We start from the raw sequence: 6,000 nt of genomic DNA, 5'->3' as shown, positions 1-6,000 counted from the left end.
TAATTTAATTGGAATTTAAAATAATAACTTTATGTAAAATATTATACATTTTTTTGATTATGCTTTTTATTAATATATGTTTTAGGTAATTACGTACAAGCTACAACAATGAAAGACTAGTTTTATTAAAAATATATATATAATTTTGTCCAATGATTGTACGTAAGTCCGTTGTATTATCTCAAATTTAGCATTTATGTAGGTTACAAAAGAATATAAAATTATTTTAAAAGGTAATTGACAACCTGTAGTGTGAAACTTTTGGTCAAGATATTCCGCAGAATAGTAGTTAGCTGATGCAATTTACGACGCTTGTTAAAAAGTTAAATTTAAAGGAAAAACATATTTTACTTTATATTTGGAGTTTGGAATACAATGACTTCTTTGACTATCCTTATCAGTCCTTGATAATTTGGTAAATTTAAGATATATATAGTTTTAATACAAATATAAAGAAACACCATTAGAATATTCGAATATTAATTTTCTATTATCTATAATCTATTTCGGACTTATAAAAAGTCAATGTAACTTTATATAAAAAATACAATTAAGATTCCCGCGTACACATTTAAAAATTAAAAACAAGTATATAACCGGATATTATATTTAGTTTAAAAGTTAATATTCATTCATAACTGTTAAACATAAATTAATAAATTATGATAAACAAACTTTTTGTCAAATAGGTAAGAAACATGAAAATAAAGTGAACATAGCCAACAAAAATAAAATAAAACTTCACATCAAATGAAAGTAAAATATATTGCTAGAATGGCAAAAATGGTAACCACAAAGGGAATGTGAACATCATGATAATGCTGTGAAATATATAAGGGTATGTTTAGGTTAGTTTTTTTTATGTCAAAAGTGATTTTTAAGAAAAATGTTTATCAGCTTATGACTTTTAGGAAAAGCTGGTTTTAAAAAGTGTTTGGATGCGAAAAGCTGTTTTTTCAGGAGTAAAATGGTTAAAAAGCTAAAAAGCTAGGATTTTCCAGCTTTTTGAAAACTTTACTTTTTCACATCCAAAAAACTGTTTTAAAAAACACTTTTTAAATAGACAAACACTTTTTTTAGCTTATTAGCTTTTTAAAAAGCTAAAAAGCTAATAAACTTTTTTTAAAAGCTATCCCAAACACCCACTAAGAAATAGGAGAAATGACACAGATGTCCAACAAAATTTTTAGGGGTGGTCGATTCAGTCCATAAAATTTTTGTTGGACTTTATGGGCCTCTAAACTAGGATATGACATGTCTTTTAGTCACTGTCAACCTGTAATAGTCGGTTAACCATACGACAGTGACCACTTAGACAAAAAAACTCATATTGTGCCCCTATAAATCCAAAAAAATAAGTTTGGGGATCAAATGCTAGTCTCACCTTCATCTCTACCCAATACCACTGTAACATCTCGAAATAAGGTATGCATCGATGACCCTAACCTTTTATGCTTTTGTCAAGGCTAGTCCTTATTTGAGGAAGGGTGGCAGTTGAGTACGCAGGGCGTACGCGTGTGTACGCTCAGCGTACTCATGTGCTTGCATGGACGCGGAGGCCACCTAGTACGTTAGGCGTACCAGAGGGTACACTGGGCGTACTAGGCTCAAAGTGTAAACCTGCCTTGTGTGCTTCTATTTAAGGAACATGATGGCCTTATTTCCAGCCACCATTTCCAGCCTCCAACTTCCCTCAAACCCTAAATCTCGTTTCCATAGCTTGTGTGAGTGCTTGTAGCTTATTGAGTGTTCTTGTGGAGTTCTTTTGTGAAGGAGGAGCCTTGAAGGAAGGATAGCTGGTGTTCAAGCTCTTGGATCTGAGTTCTTCTGTTGTTGGTGCATCATCCAGAGGTATCAAGCTCGAAACTTGCTCATTGTTTTGATTGGTTCATGTTTGGGTCCATTTCTAGGGTTTTATGTCCCAAGCTCGAAGCTTTGTGAGTTTGATGAACTCCAGAGCATAAATCCTGTCCTTTTAAGTGTATTTGTGACTTACGTTATTATATTACTTTGTGTATCTGTTGAGCTATGAACGGAGGGTCCATACCGAGACGTGAGACCGGAGGGTCCTCACCGAGACACATGACCAGAGGGTACTTATCGTGATCAACCATGAGAGGCTAATTATTTTGTACATATGGTATTTTGAGGAACTTACTAAGCTTTGTGCTTACAGTGTTGATTAAATGTGTTTTAAGTACATCACACGACAGCGGGAAGGCACCGACATGATTGTACACACTAGCCTGATGTTTAGAGTTCTAGAGGATTCTGGGATATTTGACTATGTTTCCTAATATTTGTATTTGAAAATGTGCTATGAACTATATTTTGGTGATTTAAAAATGAAAAAAAAGGTTTGAAAATTTTGGTTGTTACATTATGCCACCTTCCTCACAACCTCCTCCGTCAACCCGTCACCCTACCTGAACCAAATGCTCATCAACATTTTCTTCAGCCATTACAGCTACCATAACCCACCTTAATCACCATCGAATCGATACCACAACAGCTAAATCCAACCAACCTTATTCCTCCCCTTTGTCTTGTGAAATAAGCCACCACCGGAGCACCCGTAACCTACAAAAACCACCAGTTAGCCACTATAACCAATCACCTACAAATTAAAAAAAACTCTCATTTTCTTTGTGAACCTCATCAAACCCACACATCCATTAAACCTACAACTCGGAGGGAAAAGGAGAGGTAGCTTGTGCGATTTTGAATAGAGAAGAAGGAAGGAGGGGGTCAATTCCTTGAAGAGATGAAATCGAATCAAAGAAATGAGTGGAAGGGGGTTGTGATCGAGAATCGATTAGAAGGAGAAGAGGGCTATGATCTTCGGTGAATGTGTGTGACGATCAAGGGTGAAGACGGAAAGAAGAGCAGCGACCGATTTATTGGGAGGGCATGGATTGAGTGTGAATCGGCTTTAGAAGAAAAGAAGGAGAGCTAATAAAGTCAATTTTTGTTGCTGGATGCTGGTATATACGAAGACACACAAGAAATCGAATGGATTGCTATCTTTCATTCGTCTTCCAAATCACTTTGATCTTGTGACATAAGCATTTGATCCTCGAACTCTTTTTTTGGCTTTATAGGGGAACAATGTGAGTTTTTTTGGTCTAAATGGTCACTGTTTCATGGTGAACCGGCTATTATAGGTTAAAGGGCAGGTTGTATCTTAGTTTAAGGACCCATAAAGCCCGACAAAAACTTTAGAGACTGAATCGACCAACCCTAAAAACTTTGTCGGGCATTTGTGTCGTTTCCCAATAAGAAATATGGTCATTATAATAATTGACCAAATACTCAATCATATATTTTTTTCTCTCTATCTTTCTACATTTAATTAAATTAAGTTTTTATTTAAATAAACATAAAATAAGAAGGATATATGATGTGTAATAATACATATACTAACTTAATATGATTTTATGTGACATTAGATTGTAATGATATAACATCTATCATATTTATGGTAAGTAGTGTCTAAAAAACCCAACCTAAGATGAAATAACACATAATTACAAGCTAATTAAAAGAATTTACAACCAAATGCTTCATACTTTTGAAGTTCATTCACATTCCTTGTCAAATCAATATAAGGAAATTGAGTAATCCAAACATTTTTTAATGTTATTTAAAAAGAAAACCATAATATTTTTTTTTGAAAAATGACATCTAGGTCTGGAATGACCCATTGCATATCCGTATTTTGAAATGGGTAAATGAGTATAGTGATCTGACCCGGTAATGTGATCCCTCTATAAATAATATTTTGAACCCATTTCAGACTTCATTCCAGACAACATTTTGGACACCAATCCAACTACAAGAATGTCTTCTTTTAGCAACAAGGAGATGCATTTTTTAAATGTACGTTTCCATTATCTTTATAATTATATGTTTATGCTTTATGTTAAAAGTAGATAATTTTCTTTATTTTGTGTGAGTTAATGTAATTATATAGGTTTTATTTGTTATCCTTTGATTTTTAGTGGTTTTTAGGCTATTGTAGGATTACATGTGGGTATATGTGTGAACTAGATCAACAGATCTTAAAAAATGCCAATTCAACGTATTTCAGAACGACTCCGGAATACAAAGATTATGTCCAAAATATGTGGAACACGTCCGAAATGCATAGAAAAGATCCGAAAGTTTATCCAGAATGCGTAGAACGACTTCATAATACAATTGGCATTCCTAAATATTGATCCATAATGTTATGTGGAATGTTGATCTGAATGTCCTCCATAACATATACTTAAGTCTGGAACATGCAACAAATGCCTAATTAGAATTCTTTTGATTGCAACATGACATAACATACAAAGTGGTTGTGACTACAACCTGTAGGCCTGAATCGGGCAGGAAATCATGGCTAGTTCACAACACACCTCATCATGCGACCATGTTTAGGGCATCTTGTTTTGGTGCTTATGTAAACATGTCGATGGGTGTCGAATGTCACCCTTTACTCTGTTACTATCTTATGTGATAGGAATATACTACTTTTCCTTGAGTTGACCTCCATGAGCTTCTATTTTCGGTATATGACTACTTGGTTTGCTTTGACAGGAAATCTTTCTGCCTTATTATCGGCTTGCGGTTCGACGACAATTTCCGCCCTACTTCATCTTCGGCGTAATTCAGGGAACGTGTATTTCCATTTGTGTTGCCTTCACGTTTGTGATAATGGTTGACATTATGCATGTGTTTAGTAACTTACTTATCAATTAGATGATGCATACATTGTGAGAGTTTCCCTGCTGTTCATGCTAGAGCAGGGATTTGTGGGAAATACCCTTGACAAACAGTTACCGAGGTAATTCTTGCACTCGTCTCTAATTTAGATAAGTTTAACAAGTATACACTTATTTATATTATATCAAGTGATACATATACTTATTAAGCACAATTATTGACACATATACCCATGCGGCAGAGTGATATAGGATTTCACTTACAAATAGTTGTGTATTGTCTTTGATAAGATTAAGGGTCATTGGAACCCCATCAAGCCAAGACTTAACATTAGACATACATATACTGTTCATGGATTTGTCTATGCATTTAAGGCATGTCCATTATGTTTCATAATAGTTTTTAAGCAACAAGTATTATCACATTATTATTCTAGTCCTCTCATAAACGTAACTCCGTCCGGTTGATTTTCGACACATTGCGACTTTTCCAAAACGATAAAGTAAGCTTTGAGGGTGAGTATTCATGACCCCATTTTCAAACCTTTTAATGTTTTTGAGGCAGAATACTTGCTTAACTGTTATTTAATACTTTTATAAAAGTAAAATAGTTATTTATTGTTTATATAAGTTTAAGTCCTTACTTATTTGCTTTTATAAACTAGTGTTTATCTAAAACTGATATGTATAATTGTTGAAGTTTTGTTTATGTAACTGATATGATATTTATGCTATTGGTAAAAACTTATTATAAACATTTACAACCGTTATGCTGCCAAAATCTAATTATAAACTATATACAATAGTTATACTATGTCAAAATTTTGTGTAATAACTTAGACACTTAAACTTAAGACATAAACTTTTAGAACCAACATAAATTATAACTTTTTTGTTTTGCTAAATCATATTTCAACTTATTTTATATACAAGAACCTATTAACTTAAAAAAATTGTAATCATTAACCATTTAAAAAGAAAACCTTTAAAGAAGATTCAACTAATTTACTTTCTATCATAATAAAATGATCTCCCATTTATATTTTATTTTTTGAAATAAACATTATTTTTAATACTTGATGATACTTTTTAAGTGTTCATATAAGACAACATAGTAAATTTGGTCTATGTGGTTTGTCAAAAATTCAGACTTTAGTTCAAAATCTTTTGGAAATGCACTACTAGTCCAATATATATATATATATATATATATATATATATATATATATATATATATATATATATATATATTTGTGTGTGTGTGTGTATGTGTTTGTGTGCGTGTTTCTAT

Source organism: Lactuca serriola, chromosome 5 (assembly GCF_051521515.1).
Source record: "Lactuca serriola cultivar US96UC23 chromosome 5, Lser_US96UC23_V15, whole genome shotgun sequence".
Lineage (NCBI taxonomy): Eukaryota > Viridiplantae > Streptophyta > Magnoliopsida > Asterales > Asteraceae > Lactuca > Lactuca serriola.
This window is presented reverse-complemented; position numbering follows the sequence as displayed.